We start from the raw sequence: 17,814 nt of genomic DNA on the forward strand, positions 1-17,814 counted from the left end.
AACAATACAGGAATATTCTAAAAGAAGTGTAAGCCTCATTTCAGAAAACCACTTCATTAATATTATGGAAAGTTGATTCATAATTTTTATTTCTTTTCTTAGTATACAGTTTAAAAGGCCCATTTACTGTTTTTCAAATTAAGTGCTGAAATTATAAAATATTAAGCATTTTCAAACCTGTTCTGAAAAACTTCAATTTACTTTGAGTATATCCAGAAAAAAAAATGCTTTTAAAACAAAACTTTATTTTCTAGTAGTTGTCACCTAAAGGAAGCACTACTATGTACCAATATCATAGTACAGGGTCATTCAAAAATAAATTTACAAATAAGTTCTTTATCCATATTAAAGCTCATTTCCCCTCTTATTATCTCAACAGATCTTGTCAATTGATTATTTTTGCAGATATTTTCCCAACTTAGCTTTCTGAGATAGATACTTACTTTTTATAGCAATTTCCATTACAGTAGTTTTATTGCATAAATGATCAACTGACACAAATATTTCAGCACTTTGAGAGACTGAAGTTCTTAGTAACACTGCAGTGCCTTTTAGTATCTCAAGGGATAATTTATCATATATTTGCACATAAATGTATATAACATTTGTGTCTGTCGTATTAGAACTGTTACCAGAAAGGATTGTACTGGCAGTATTCACATTCCTGTAAGTGTAGTCATTCTCTTTGATGGTGTAAAGAGCAGAACATGTCAACCTCACTTAGTTCCTTTCACTTCAAGAATCCCAACCCAGACGTGATTCTGAGGGAAAGTCTTAACAAGCTGTGTGTGCATGACACGTTTTCAAGAACAGCAGTTACAGTTTCAGTAACTGTTTATTGGCACTGTGGATGATGTACCACATAACACTCAGAAAGACATAAGGCAGTGACGCCTCAGATGTTGTTTGTATGCTACCGAAAGTACTGGTTTGAAGAGGGTAGCACAAAATATCATGTTTTGATTTCAAAGGATTCATCATCAGGTGTGACACATACAATAAAAGGTCCCAATGAAGTGATGTTATTGTAGTGGTAAGGTGAAGACTTACCAAACCCTTTTAAAATTCTCTGTATTTTGGTTTCTGAAGATGTTTCTACCATAGTTCTTTCTATTTTGAAGACCTTTGCTGCTATGAGAGACTGAAGAGTAGGGTTTTGAATTGCAAGTGCTAATGTGCAGGCTTAATATTTGGTGTGAAGATCTGACTGAGAGATATAAAATGCCTTTTCTTTCCAGTGAAGGTAATCAGCTCTGTGGCACTGAAGTTCTGTAGAGGTTGAATTTTCAGCTAAAGCAGATTCTCATGACAGAGATCAATAAAAAAGAATGGAAAGGGTTGGAAGATATTCTGCAAACTGAATAAATGAATAACGATCTGTCAAGGTGAAAGAGGGCAGCTAGCCCTTTAACAGTTTCCATGTGAGGTGGTTTTGGTATAATTCCACTGGAATAAAAACCCAAGTTATTCACAGCTGTGTATCTTCAAAAACCTTATCTTATTGAAGATACTGCAGTGTGATGAAATTGACATTTGAGACACAAGAACATTCAGAAATTTATTTCTTTCTCAGCAAGACTTAAAATATTGAATGTGACAAGGGTTATTTAAGGCATCAGTTCATTTCAAGCATATGAAAGATTACTTTTGGGGGTACATGTGTGGCCTCCTAGAAATTTAAGAACAGGTCAACAGTGTCAGAGTGTAATATTGTTTTCCCATAACATCAGAGACATCAAAAGCTTCCTGTAGGATTGTCCTGAAGGCTGATTGATTCTCAGTGAGTCTGGGAAAGGTTCATTCTCAAAGTCTGTTGAGTCTCAGCTTAGTGGAAGTTTATGACTTATGATGCTTAGATTCATCACTTACTCTAAATTGTTAAGTGTGCAGAGGGTTGATATTTCCTGTTTGCAAAAGGATTATTCCTTTGGAAACCTCAGTGTATGCTGGAGGCTCTGATTTCTTGCTTCAGGAAACAGCAGCTGAAGGTGCTGGTGGCAAAAAGCTAACCAGGCTGAATACTAAAGTTTTATTCTCATAAATAATGAATTGTTTGTTAGCTACTGTTCTGGATGTACCCCTACAAGACACTGGGTTTTGCTGGATGACACAGAATGCAATTCGAAACTGGTGAAGAATGCAAAGGCTTTGTAGTGTCCACAAGTTTTTTAGTGATGACCAAAATGGCCACAGTTGTTGTGTGCTTGAATTTGAAGCCAGATATATTTTTTCAAAGACTGTGGCTTCACAGCCTTGGGCAGATGTCTGTGTGTGTAAGTTTCTTTAAAGTGTTGTCTGCTCAGAAGAGAGGTTAAGTCACTTGAGTAGGACATACTGAGGGCATACTTAACCCAGCTGCTTAAGGGGATGATTCCCAGTGTCCAAATTATATGACACTTTAAATGAGAGACCTAAGTGAACACTCCCAGTTGCCTCTTGAGACTTTTCTTTCTTTTGCACCAGTGAGTTTTTTAAGTTGGTGGGTCATGATGTCCCCCTGGCCACAATGACCTTTTACCCAGTCAGAGTTGATTCAACACAGTTGCTGCTTTGGCTTTCCTTGTAGTCCATAAATTCTGTATTCTTTGTGTCCAATATCAGTGATGTGTCCTTCAGTTTTTTTTAACCTCCCCCTGCATCTGAGGTAACACCGGGAAAATAGAACAACCTTTATCTTATCCCCAGTTCCTGCTGTGGGGTCTTCTCTTACAGTCCAGGTTCTGGGTATGCCTGGAAGGATGTTTGGGTGGGCCTAGGTGTTCATTGGTGGTCACAGATGCCATCTGTCCCATAACTTGGGGTGGTATTTGTTTGACCAGTGGTATGTGTACAAGCAGTTGCTTTCTTACACAGTTTCCCATAGGAAGAATTTTTGCCTGGATGCATTAACCAGGATGAGCTAACCAGACTTCACCTCTGTGAGGCCTGGGGTTCACGCCATCCTGTTGCTGCATTCTCTTCTTACTCCATGGCAAAGTCCTTCTGTGGGCTGAGCAGTGTTCAACACTGAAGGTAACTTCAACTCCTTGCAATTCCAAAAAGAGAAGCAAGGCAAAATACATAGAAAAAGAACAGTAAGACACTAAATTGCTTAGGTAGACATATCTGTATCTCAGGTAGATACATGTAAATGTGCTTATATTAAACAGCTTGAAGTTATACACGAAGCATAGTAGAGGACCTGTTTCACTTCCATGAGTAGTTTAAGACATACTTTTCATAGTTTTAAAGGTCATGATAACTGAAGGAGTTACAGTCAAAGAAATGGGATTCATTTCTAAAATTATATTTGCTCAGCTTTCAAGCAAATTCTAATTTTATAATCTGTTCTTATATCTTTTTGGCCTCTATCGGACCTTTTTTACTTACCAAGTTTAATACTTTTAATGGTCTTTAATTTGAGTCTGCAATAGATCTTTACAGAAACAAGGTGGTTTTATTTTTTCCCACCCCTAAGGAAAACGAGCTAAAACTGAATGTAGGAGGTGCAAACTAGAGCAAGATACTAATGTAAATTTTAAGTTCTACTGAACAAAGTAATGAATCAATTGAAAATTAAATGAACTTAATTGTTCTTCCTGACCAAAATGACCCTTTGCAGGCATTTTAAAGCTTTCTGTTTCAAGCACAGCTTTTGCATACTAAAACTGCTATGTTGAACTTTTGAGGTAGAGAATTAAGAAGACTTTCTTGTTTGCTGTCATATGTCAGAAGGAATGTTTTGCTGCTCCCTGAGGGGCTCAGCCGTGCCTTGCCCTGGAGTTGCTGGAGCTGCTGGCACCACCTGGGGCAGGGTGGGGCAGCGCTGGCACAGCCCCGGCTCCGCGCAGGGAACCCCCGGCAGAGCCCCCAGTGCTGCCACTGCCACTGCCCAGGCACCTGCTCTATATATGATAACATGCTTAGCTCATGTATTTTAAAACAGCTTTTTATTATTTCCTTGTCCATCTGTCAATAGTTCTCAGTATTGCAGAATTACATGCTATGTTCCTACTTAACCTGCTATGAGTGCTTCACAAATACCACTTTCAAAACAATGTGGGTGTTTCACTTCATGTGTTTCCAAGTTTATCCATCTAATTGCTTTCAAGTGCTTTACCCTTGTGCAAATACTTTGCAAGTCTACTCATAAACTAATGCAAATATGAGTAGGGACAAGTAGCTGAATATTTTTTCCTCCTCTTCTGTCAAGTGAATGGAAGCTACTTGTCTAATGTTATTGATTGCTTCAAGGTAGCATGATAAACTAAAAACACTGGGAATGTATGAATCTTATAACCACAGAATCTCCTGAGCTGGAAGGAACCCACAAGGATTGAGTTCAACTCCTGGCACTGCACAGAACCCCAAAAATCACACTATGTGCTTGAGTGCATTGTCCAATCTTTCTTGAATTCTGGCAGGCTAGCTTTACCTAAATAATTTAATGAAAACTATCTAGTTTTGATGGAAGAATGAATAATATTATTTGACTTCTCCATTTTTCTTCTGCACATTGATACTTGAGTCCAAGCCATTTATCAGTCTGATGAGAACTGGTAAATGAGACTGAGGAGTCAATACGGTTTTGGTAGTCATGGAGGTGGGTTTCCTGAAACTCCTTTTCTCAATATCTGAGAAAACTATTTTTAAATGGTAGATTTTAATTTTTATTCTAGTAATCCCAGTAGCAGTAGTCTGTGATTTTGAAAATAATTTATAAAATAGATAATTCTCATCTGTGTAAGCATACATCTACCAGTTGTCAGGAATATTTAGAAGGAAGATAGTCTAAATTATGGACATACTTCCAGCAGGTGTAAAATCACCAATTTTGGTACCTTTATGAAGAACACCTATAGCTCTCTTGGGTAGTTTTTATTTAGAGTTTGTATCTGATTATGCATTGTACTTAAAACAACATCATGATTCAAAATAGTATAAGAAACTGGGAAATAATTTAATCTGAACTCTCCAGTTCCTCTCAGTTCAATTTATCTTTTGGTTTTAGAATTTTATCTGCTTGTCACAGAAAAAGTTGAAAAGGGAAAGAACTGATAAAAGTGAAATGATTTATATTCAAAGCCACAACTCAGGAAAGGAAGAGTCCGCTTCATCACAGTACATTCATTCACTCAAGGAATTAAAAAACATAACAAAAGACAGCATTACAAATTTTTGACCTATACCTTATTTGAAATTATAAATGTGTAAATAGCCAGTAGTTACAGCAGCAATTCAAAGTCTGATTCTCCTTAAGGGCTTTTTTTTTTTTTTTCCCTTCTCTTGATTTTTTTTTTTGGTTAAATCAGATGCAGATGACCTTTTAAATATCCTGTATACACATATAGCAAGTAAGATCTGGGAGTAATACTGTGGAAAGATTGGTGACTTGCAACAAAATGCCCATGAGGGAGAGAGTTCTAAGAAGTTAAAAGTTGATGCTTACCCTTTTAAAATATCTTCCTGCACGAAGGTTTTCCTTACATTTAGGAGTGGTTTTGTCTTTCAAGATAATTAAAATAAGCTGAAGCAAAAAGACTGTAATGGTAAGTTCTTCCAAAGTCTCCAATACCTTTTGTTTTGAGGCAGTAAGTATCTGAAGTCCCTGAAGATAGAGTAGGATTTGCTTGCAGGAGTAAATTAACATCATTGTCCAACTCATCAGTGTTACTTTCTCAAACAGTTATTTCTGATTCCTGAGTTTTTCCAATAGCTGTTTACTTCATAGCATTAAAGGAGGACAGGACCACTGAGGGAAAAAAATTATCCTTAAATTTTAAAATATTTTGGTCTATAGTAATTTTTAACATATAACCCTAGATGAGTTCCTATCTCTTAAAGCCTGAGAACAGAAGCTGTCTTGTTTTAGTTTCAAAGATGAAATTCACAGACCACCCAAATACTTGAAAGGCAGGTACAAAGGTACCTTACACATCTGAACACGTCAGAGCTTAGAAAATTATTAGTGAATGTTAGGAGGCTTGGTGTCCTAAAAAGGCATGCATAAACAGATTTAAGCAAAGAGCTAGGTGGAAAATATGCACTGAACAAAGAAAGATAATGTTCTGGGATATTCATGGTATTGTAATTTTTAAAACTAAGAAGATATTCAGATGACTGGGAGTGCAAAATTTGAGTGGGAAAAGACTGCATGCTTGCAAGAACATGTAGCAGCTGAAGAAAACCTTGGTGCTCAACAGCAATTCTGCTCATCTCTTCTGTTTCCCTTATCAAGCTTGTAGAAAAGCCTTGCTTCTTCATATTGGCTGTGCCTTTCACCTGTTTCCTAGATCTGTGGTCTAAAGTCCAGTTATGCTACCTGGATGTAGAATTATTGTCCTACACACAATGCAAACCTATACCAAATTAACTTTTCTAGTGACATTTTCATTTCGTAGTGTAGATGCTCTCCCTGCCTCTGAAATTATATTCCTTCAGTCCTGCCTTTCCTTTCATATTTGCCTAAGTATGTGTCTCAAAGCAGTTAGGGGAGAAGACATAAGCAAATTAAATTTACTCTTGTTATAAAGTTAGGAGTAATCACACTGTCCTTCACTGCCAGTGGTTGGGTAATCTGAGGTTTTTTTGAGGTTCCTGTTGGGTTTTGTGTTTGGTTGGGTTTTGGGTTTTTTTGTTTGTTTTGTTTTGTTTTGTTTTGTTTATTTGTTGAGAATGTTTGTACTTTCTTAATAATTCCCAAGCAAATGACATTTATTAACACAACAAGAAACAGAATTTGGAATGATGATTTGGAATATTTCTGGTCGAAACTTTTGGCAAAAAGAAGCACAAGGACAAACAAACAGAAACCCGCAAAAAAACCTACTTTGTGAAAAAGTTTGGAAGACTGCATGATGCATTAGAGATGATAATATGGGATACTTTGTCTCTTCCACACTCAAGAACAGCTGAGAAAAGACACAACTACTCTTTCCAAACATTTGGTTTAGAAGCTGGTTTATGTTACAAAAGCACTTTTCTTGATTTTATTCCTAAAATGTTTTAATAGTTTTCTTGGTAATTATATGTAATTTAGAAGTACATATGTTACAATATAGGAATTAATAGAATAAATTACACTTGATACGCAGAAACATGAAGTAGTAATACAGAGCTCTTCTTTCTATATTAAGAACTCCATCTTCTAATGACAGGATTTGCATATCCATTTTGATGTATGACATTTGCTGTGAAGTGTGCATAAATTCAAATTTCTGAGTCTCCTTGTTGATGATTGTAAATTCCATTATAAATATGGTATCTTTAGGAATTAGAAATATTAAGGAATATTTAGGCATTGAGAAATATTATTTTAGAGTGAATATAATAATTAACAACTATTAGTACCTCGGCAATCTTGGATAGAAATTACCTATCTTAGTACTAAATTATTAAAATTACATGTATATTTTAAGTTTTGGCAGTGAGAAGATTGATTAATGCAACTCTGTGAGAGGTGAAGTAAATGGGGGGAGAAAAAGGGTGTTATATTTTTTCATTTTTGTTTTAACCAGTAGGAATTTAAAGAAATGCCATGAAAATCCATTTTGAAAAAGGAAACAGGAAAAATAGATAGAGTAAGGCAGTGTTCCAAGCCAAGTTACTAAAATTTAAGAAAAGTTTTAATGAAGTGAAAGTACTTGTAAAAAATGAAATTAATGAGGCAAGTAGAATATATGAGCTTCAGGAGAGGCCACTTGGGTAGAGCCATACAGCAAATAAATACATCTATGAGCAGACAGAAAAAAACATAACTTCTGTTAATTTATATATATATATTTTTTAATTTAAATATTTTACAATACACTTTTGTACTCTTAAAATACCTGTCCCTTGTGAGAACTACTGTCCAGAAATACAGCCACATTTTTACACATTTTTGCTACTGAAGTTGCCACAGAGGACTTAGAAATGCCCCTAGCAATCAGCAGGATGTCTTAGGTCATTCAAAAAGGATAATGAGACTGCTGTATAAGTAATACAGTTGGAATATAAGGAAACTGCTTAATTACCTATTTAGTTAGGTCGGGTTATGTGACAGACCATTCTCTGTGTGTCAGGAGTGGCATGTTGTCTATGAAAAGCCAAGTAAAATAAATGGAATAGCTAGAGGACTGCTGATGGCTGTGACACTGGAAAGAGCTGCATAGGATTAATCAAGGCTTGTCATTTAAGAATAATGGAAGAGATTTCAGTAATACTGATACATTTCCTAAGAAAGGATAATAACATGCTATAGAAAACAAAGTCATTAAAGGAATAAGGAGTACTATTTCACGTGCCATGTAAAATTCTGTGTATCATAAAAGAGAATTAAGACGTTTTCTAGGGATAATTTGGAATTCTTTTTACTATCGAAAGAAGAAAGTAGGAGCAAATAATACACAAGGCAAGAGCTAAAGTTTCACGGAAATGAACTAATTCTGGGGGAAAAAAAAAGAGAATGTAAAGGATTTTTTTGTTCTATAGACAAAACATAGAACCCCACACAACGAAAATGAAACACCAGCAGCATAAGTAATACAGTGTACTTTATTTGTAATTAGGAAAAGGGAGATTAAATAAAGGGTGCTTTTGATGTCTTAAAAATGTCAGGAAATGTCACAGAAGCTTTATGGAAATACTGGCTAGGCTTATCAGCTGATTACCAGAGTTCACATAAGTTAGAAATAATTTTTCATCAGTGAGTGCTATAGTCCACAGAACACATATTTTGAAACCAGTAATTAACATTGCAAGGGAGAATAATTACTATGGAATACAGTTCTTAATTTGTATAACTCAAGATCACGATGACCTTTTTGTCCCCAGTAAAAACTGGGGCTGATGATGCTGTCCTTTTGTATACACCATAACATGCAATTCTCTGTATGATTTGTGCAAAGACGTACACCCAAAGCTGGTTATTTTGATATTTGCCTACAAAGCGTCTACAAGGAGCCATTGTGGATAAATCCCCAAACTGATTCCAGGAACTTAGTATGCTAGAATTCCACTCTTAAATGCTTGTATGGTAAAGCATGAGGTGTGGGTAATAAACACAATGAGTTAAAGACCTGCATGCAGCTGCAGTACTCTGATTTTGTTGGGAACATGGATATTTGGTGGAATGACTTGCTTGACTGAAGCATTGAAATGGAGGGATACATCCTTCTTTAGGAAGGATGGGAAGGGAAGACAAAGGGAGGGAGTTGCCTATATGTGACAGAGCAGCTAGAGCACATGCAGCTCTGCTTGGGGATGGGAGAGGAGCCAAAGGAGAGTTTATGGATTCGGATTAAAGGGAGGTCAGGCAAAGGTGACATTATAAGGGGTGCTTGCTATAGTCCACTTGGCCAAGAAGAACAAGTGGATGAGGCTGCCTAGAAACAGATTGAAGTGGCCTCACATTCACAGCAGGCCAAGAGAGGTGATCCTTCCTCTCTGCTCCGTGGGAAGGCCATGCCTGGAGTGCCGTGCCCAGTTCTAGGCATCCCGGCACAAGAGATGGACACACTGGAGAGAGTACAGCAAAAATGCTTAAGGCACTGGAGCATCTCACATGTGAGGAGAGGCTGAGGGAGGAGCAGCTCTTTGCACCAGAGGAGAGGAAGCTCAGGGAGATCTTGTCAATGTACACAAACACCTGAGGGGAGGAGACAGGAGAACAGAGCCAGGCTCTTTCCTGAGATGCTCAATGACAGGACCAGAGGCAATGTGCACAAACCAAAAAGTAAGAGGTTCCTCCGAACATCAGGAAATGCTTTTGTCCTGTGAGGGTGATAGCACTGGCACAGTCATTCAATGCAATGCAATGTAATTTTATGTAATGATTTAAATTTCAACTTCTTTATTTAGTAACTGGTGTGTACATAGGGTTTTTCTTGAGAGTAGTGTCCCCTAGAATAACAGATTTCATAATTTACTAAAAGAAAAGGCAAACTTGATGGAAAAATAAAAATGTGAGTTGCATTTAAGAGTTTATACGTATTCCATCTCTCTTTTATCACTGATCCTCATTTAGTGCCTTGCCTACCTGTTTAGGTTTATAAGATTTCTCTCCTAGATATATAGTCCCACTGCTTCCACTATGATATAAATGAGGTCAGGATTGATACAGGACGCCTTTAACCCTCATTGTTTTAGTTGCCATGATTAAATATAGTATCAATTCAGACTCATCAGAAGTCTCCTGAAACATACAAAAACTTATGTCATTTCTCTCTCTTCCCTTCCTTAGGATTGAATTTAACAATAAAACTCTATTATTGTGGACATCATTGTTTTGTAGATTATTGAAATGGTTTTAATTCCTTAACTTTGATATACAGTCTCCACTTAAGTTGACATTTTGCACTTCCTGGGATGACAGACATTGTTATTCATTTCTGTGTCATAAATACAGAGCATACATGAAGAGAAAAAACATATATCACAATGGTAGAAAAACTTCAAAGCTCTTACCAATTGACATGTTACAATGATTTTAGATGGAAACAAAGACAGTCTTGTGTAACGTGTTTTTAAATGGCCTCCAGCAGTAAGCAAAATAAACCAAGCATCAATATTTTAAATGTGTTTTGTTTTTGTTTAAAAAAAATACAGTACTTTTTACGTATTGTGCGAATTACACATTAGGATATAAAAAAAAACCCTAACCATTATTTGGTTATTTTGTTAATAACTAGGTTATTTTGTTAAGAACTATGTTTATAACAATGGTTATTTTGTTAATAACTAGGCTACTTTAGGAAAACGTATATGAGAATATATATAACAAAATAATTCTTGTTTACAAATAACCCCAAACCTACAATTGGTTCTTACGATCGCTCTGTTGTGATTAATGCAGAGAGCATAGGAAGTGACTTTTCCTTTAAAAATCCCTCAACCTAAACAGACAAACCCCTATGTTTTAAAATACATGAAGCTATTGTAAATTCAGTGAAAGAAAAATATGTGCTCTTTCAGCATATTTGCCTTCCTAGACTGTTCCTTGGTGGAATAGAGAGATTATTTTGGAAGCTATTTATTCCTTTATACAATATTTAGTACCAATTTTTATTTTAGTCAAAAAACATAGCACATAAAAAGCATGGATATTAAAAAAATCTCTAACCAAGTCTGAGGAAAATCTTACCAGATATTTTTTTATTCTGAGACCACAGGACAATGTACAGAGACTACTTGCAGAAGTAGGAATGTAGGCTTGTGCCATAACGATTTCAGTAGGAGGAGAGCCAAACAATGTTCCTTTGTTCAGTCCAGCGTTTTAATGAATGGGGACCTGAACAACTGCCGTGGGTCAGGACTTTTTTTCTTCTTTTTAACACAAGAATTCCCTTCTGCTTACTCATACCCAGACATGTATTGGAGGTGCCAGGAAGTAAGGGCACTTCAGGTCTACTGGCACTTTTCTGCTTTCTGTCTTTACCTGATGTACAGATTTTATTTGTTACATGAAAATTGGAAGACAATATGAATATTGGCTTATGCAAGAACTTTTTGGTGTATGAAATTCAATTAGACTCTCATCTTAGCTTAGTGATTGTGTGTCTTCTGGAGTGTAAGCTACAACAACCTAATGAAGCTGAAACTTTCTTGTTCTAACTCTCTGAACAGCAGCTAAAGACCTTGGCTTGAGGAGGGAGATTGGGTATTGGCATATTGACTTACTGAATCTGTGAAAGACCTTTTGCTGCTGCTCATATGATGTGTCTTAAAAAAAAAAATCCAGCCTTTCTCACCTGAAATCCTAGATTATTTTGTCAGTGACATGACTATTTACCTTCTCTGGACTTGACTCTTATCTTAAAAATAATCTACAGTAAGAGGAAAAAGATACAAATCTAGTGATGAAGAAATATGATTGTTGTATGGTTATTTTCTGTACATTGAGAATCTTCAAGATTATATCATCAATGAAAATTGTAGGGAGCTGTGAAAATTATAATTCTATCTTTGTGATAGATAGTATTTCACTCAGAGATGTGGAAAGATGCTAGAAAGTATATTAATTTTGATTTATGTCTTACCATTTTAAAACATTGTTAAGAACAAACAAAAACTTTGGAAATCAAGGAACTACTGTGAAATTTATCAATAAAAATAGTGGAAAATATTTTTTATCTTTCCTTTTGATAATGAATCAAGCAAACACAGTCTGAAAACAGTCTTCACTGCAGACTGGAGTTTTTCATTTCCATTTCCTGCAAAAGAATTTCAGAGTACTCCTCACATTACTTGTTGTGCTTCCACTTTAGTTTGCTCATCCCTTATCTTTCCCAGTTTCACAAAGCATTCTTTTTTTAATCTTTTTCTTTTCTGCCCGTCTCCTCTTAAATAATACAAAATAGCACAGTCCTGGCAAACTGACAATATAACTGAGTGAAATAATTTAATGTGTGACATGTCTGAATAAAACTCAGCGCAAATTACAGAATCACTGAAAAGAGTTGCTTAAAATGTTACCTTTTGTGCACATTTAAATAAGTTAACTTCTTTGGTGAGTAAAATGTGTCTTAAAGGCATGACTGCTACATCTGTCAGCTGTGAGAATACTGCTTGGGATATGAGCTGCTCTGAAAATCTTTAACAGTAAGTGCAGCTACTGTTAAACAACTGCATCATTTAATAGTTCAGTTCATGATGCTTAAACTAAATATCTCCATTGTGGGAATTCTGTATCAATTATTTTCTGCTGACTTCATGTCAGATCTGCCCACTGTTATGATTGTGTTTAGAGACACAGTCATTATTATTCAACTAAGTATCCAGTCAAGTTGCTAATATTAAATGTGCACTAGAACACTGAATGAAATGGGAAATGCTTCTATGGTGTATTTTGGCTTCACATTGCTAATATAATTATTTAGAAAAAAAGCTAATGCATTACAATTTGCCCTGAAATTTATCCTCAGAATTAGGAGACACTCTGGATTTATTAGTACAAAATCTAAAAGATAGAGTAATTTAAGATTGTACCGAGGTCTCATTGTTCCTATGATGCCAGGATTAATTTGAAATATTGACACATTGCTGAGGAAAATAGAAAAAAATTTGCTGCACTATAAAATTAAAAATGGCTATTCTAAAGTAAGAGAGTAGGAGTCCATTTAGTAAGTTAATATTAAAATAGTCTGTCATTTTGCAAAGAAAACAAAAACTTTAAACTGTATTGGAAAGTGTCCTATACATTTTAGTATACTAAATTAAGATTAAAAATAACTTGAACTGCATTAATGCCTGTAGTAAGTTTTATAACTAGAGGGAAGTTTCTTAATGCACTCATATCTGGTGTCTAGTTATTTGAATACCAATCCCTGAAAAATCACAGACTTCTGAATCAGAAATTCAAATAGAAAAATGGGTGACAAATCTTAAAGTCTTTATCTGTCATTGTCATAAATCATTTTGAATTCCAGAAGTAACTTGTATGATAAAATAGATCTGACTAGCCCAATCTTCTCTCTGGTTTTCACTGTAGCATCTTGTCACTTTTTGGTGAAAATAGGATTAACACTTTGTATGCTATTAGAAAAAAAATCCACCTACTTTATGCTCATTTTGGGAGATTTCAGAATTGCATGGATTTCATGGGGAAAGATGGGGAGAAATCCCAAAATCCTGAGTGGGCAGGTTTGATTTGAATCATTGGATGTTAATTAACATGGATTTCCTGTGTTGGAATTTTTTGAAGCTGAATTATTATGTTGTTCAACTAAAGTCTTCCGAAAGTATTTTTACAAAGGTCTTTTACAGATCTGAAAAGTTATTGAGCTGAATTTGATTGGAGCACTTTTTCATGTGTTCATTTTATTTTTGGTTGCATTTACTCTAAAGAAGGATGTAATATGTTCATTAATTCTGTGTTTTTCCCACAAATGAAGAAAAAGTAAATCTGTTCTTAAAACCTGATTTTGTCTCCATCTTGGATTGGTAATTCAGTTTCATTTTTAAGTATTCACAAAACAATCCATTGTGTGGCCCTCTGTAAATAGTATCTTCTGTTCAACAAGATCTTCCTTTTTTATTTATATGAAATCCTTCTGGATTAAGAAGGTCGTTCAACCAATTTAGATAGAAGATTTGCAAAAATGTCTTCCATGGTAATTGCAATTACTGTATGATGAAACAGGGCTATATAAAATAACACCAACTGACATTCTGATTTCCTATGAAGTGAGAAAAATTATGCATAAAATAGGTATACCAGTGCAGCTGAAAAGGGAAGTATTTCTGTGGAAGAACAGCAAGAAATTCAGGAGTTTGCAAAATATCAGTGACAGATATGAAAACAAAACCACATCTTCACAGCTGATCATTTTGTGCGATGAAATTGCTAAATGAAACAGATGTCTTTCCATTTCTCAGCTTGGCTGACATGAATCACAGATGCCCATTAGCTAAAATAACTATAGGAAACACTTTATGCTAAAAGTAGCAGGGAAATATTTTACAGAACATTTTTTTAGTATTTGAATAAAATGAAAAAAACTCTGCAGCACTCATTGACAAACTGCTTATGCATTTCAGAGTTGGGTAATGATTCACCGTACAGAGCTGTGAACAGAGCTGTGAAGCACCTTGGGCAGTCTTTAGTCTCCTTGATTCCTCTAGTAACACCCAGATTGAATTAAAAACTAAAAAAAAAAAAAAAAAACCTAAATGGGAGGTATTATTTTTTGTTGTTTATCTGTACTACACATTTTCACCCCTTGAATTATGTCTGGAAGACTTGCTCATTTCATCTATAGCTTTGTGTTTCCTGATCACCCAAAAAGACCTGAAAGGTTGTTCTGAATTTGAAGTTTTTCTACCATAAATCTGGACTCTTATGTATATACATGTAATTTAAATTGGATTATCAAACAAAAGGCATTATTAATATTTTTTTTTAGAGAAAAACCTGTTGTAGCTTAAAGTGTTCGTCTCACTATGTACGTTGGTATTCCTTTTAATCATGTTACTGTGAAGTGCAATTCTCAGCTCCCTGCAGGTCTTTATGTGGATATCTCAAAGTCCTATATTCAGCTCCTTTTCCAGACTTTTGGCTAATATATGTGGGGGAAAACAAACAAACTAACTAAAAATCCCCAAACCACACAAACAAAAAGAACAACACAAGTAGGAAGTTTGGATTTGGCAAAGGTAATAGGTTAATAATTTTGTGGGCATAAAAACCATTTTCAAATCACCTTACTAGGATTTACACATAGCTATGGGAGAGGCAATGGAAAATGATCAACAATGATAGTACCTTACATATGAGACAAATAACTATGTTAAAAGATCTTTACATGCTAAATTGGATCTAAATTTACTTGTTCAAAAACTTCATTTTTTTAGTGCAGGGATTTTCTTAGTTTTCTGATTTAGTTTTCTTCACCCCACTGTTCAGGCTTCAAGTGCCAGGCAATATTTTAAGGCACTAGAATATGATTATTAGGATTGATAAATTATTTTACAAGTTCCTGGCATGGTTTTCCTAATATCACTCTCCAAAATAATTTCTGTGCATCATCTGTATGTTAAATTTGGCCAGACGCTCTTGCTGGGAGCTGTTTGCATGGAGTTATTCTGTTCTGGAGATACTGTGTTAGAATGGATTTTGCCAGGCTGCTTACTGGTTTCTGAGTCCAAGGACAGGCACTTCAGCACCAATACACTATTGTAAACTTTTTCAAGAATTAATAATACCAGACCTGGGTTTGGAAAGCATCTGGGAAAAGTGCAATGTGCTCATTTAAAGATACTATTCAAACAGGACCTTATTTTATATTTCTGTCACAGGTCTAAGGAGGAGCAGGCTCTTACCATGCTCTTCATCATTCTGCTATGAAAATATTTCATAGAGTGGTCATGGACCAGCACTGAGTTCCTAGGACCAAAATGTTTTTGAAGTGAAATTATATTCTAGGAAGACGTGGAAAAGAAAACACTCAAGGACTACTTACACTAGGTGACCTTTTAAAATAGAACACAGCTTAGGAGATACTGTCGAGTCCCTTAAAAAGAAGGGTGAAAGGGTTAGTTGGAGGCATGAAAGGTCACCATTTCTGTGGGCCATCAGGGGAGGAGCATGAGGAATTAAAGTTCACTTTAAAAATTCGTTCCTCAAAAGAGGTGTGAGAACGGCTTGCAACCTTCAGTTTGAAGTCATCAAGAGTAACAAAAGTCAAAGAAAGAAAAATATTATTTGCAAAGGATTTTTCTTAACATCTACCTTCCTACTCTTTATGTTTGGTGGAGATTCATATTTTTGTATTTGTTGTAGAATGAAAAGAAACAGTAAGAAAATACTCACTTTGTAAAGTAAACATGCACATGTGTAGTGTAAGCAAAGTTTAATAGGTCTAAATACTTTCATGTAGAAAATCAAAGTTCAGAACATGATAGTATTCAAATTTCTACCATGAAGGCTTTCATCCAAGATGCCTGGTGAGTTTGTCTGTTCCACATATATCAAGTCTGTGGGAAATATTCAGTGTTTGAAATTTTTTCACAACATCAAGTCTGTGGGAAATAGTCAGTGTTTGAAAATTTTTCACAACATAGAAGTCTACTGTTTGGCTTTGGTTTATCCCACCATTCCACTCTGTATGTTTGGTTTCAGCACAAAAGACAGGAAAAGACAAATGACAAATTCAAAACCAGAATAGTTAAATATTTTTATTTCTATTACTTGAAACATGCTATGAAAGATAATAAAAGGGCATCATAGATGAAAAAGAGGAATATTTTCATGGCTGCACAGCAAGGGGGGTGTTTATACTATGCTACATGTATAACATTTTTCATTACCTGAAATAGGGGCTTAAATTAACAAAAACTCTTCACATGACTAAATATAATCTTCCTGTGGATCTAATTGATGCTGTTATTACATGTACAAATAACTATTTTAGAAGGAAAAAAAAATGCACCAGTTCTTTAACTGGAATATTCTGATATTTCTTGAGTGTGATTTAAAAAATGTATTTGCACTTCAGTTTTGTAATAAGAGCTTCTACTTTATTTGATCATTCTGCTGAACTCAAAACTAAGTGTACTAAAAAGAATATATTTCATGGTGAAAATAAATATGAATGCCAGATTCTTTCAGTTAATTATGGAATCAATGAGATTGGAAGGACTTTTCCAACAAGGTGTTTAGAGAAGTTATCCTAAATGTATCCAAAAGATCAAATAAGCCATCATCCACATTACTGTGCTGAACAGCAAAGCATAATTGAATAATTTTTCATGTAAAGGCAGTCAGGACTGCAAGTTATATATATGTGAGGTTAAGCTTTATACAACTTAAATAATACTGAATGCTTAATAAATGTGGGTGGTTTTCCTTTAGTCTATTTGCATTAGTTGATGGAGTGCAAGCGATAGTGACTTGAAATGAAACGTTCCCCAGTTTGGGAGAAGTATAAATAATAGAAATTTTTTTTTTTTTTTAAAATATTATTTCATGAAACCAGTGTTTCTATTTTCCTTAATTGTCTTGTATTTAGCCATGTTCTTTATCTGCTTGGTGAATTTACAACTAGCACAGCAGTTGTGAATTTTTAATAGGATCTCTTCAATAAAAGAAAAGGTCAGTATTAACATAAAAATCTTCTTTAAGAATGTGGTGCAGAGGTTTCTTAGCAGAGAACAGGTGTTGCTGCAAAAGCAAAATCTTCCAGAACAGCCAAGTCGAAAGATTCTTGGAGCTAAGTTAGGAAACTGGCTGTCAGTCAGTGGTGAATAAAAATTGCTTTCTTAATGGTATCAATCACATATGTTGCATACAGAATAACTTAAAATATAATAAGTATATTTAAAAACAACGATTCTTTTCATTGCTTCTAAACAAAATAC

The 17,814-nt window shown here is 35.1% G+C and overlaps 1 protein-coding gene across 1 annotated transcript in view; it reads left to right on the plus strand.

Moving 5' to 3' along the window:
• The window catches only part of LOC121332092 (cadherin-10), a 93,067-nt gene that overhangs the window by 41,680 nt on the left and 33,573 nt on the right, over positions 1-17,814 (plus strand). The window lies entirely within an intron of this gene.

The sequence above is a fragment of the Onychostruthus taczanowskii genome, unplaced genomic scaffold (assembly GCF_017590055.1).
Source record: "Onychostruthus taczanowskii isolate IOZ18803 unplaced genomic scaffold, ASM1759005v1 scaffold137, whole genome shotgun sequence".
Lineage (NCBI taxonomy): Eukaryota > Metazoa > Chordata > Aves > Passeriformes > Passeridae > Onychostruthus > Onychostruthus taczanowskii.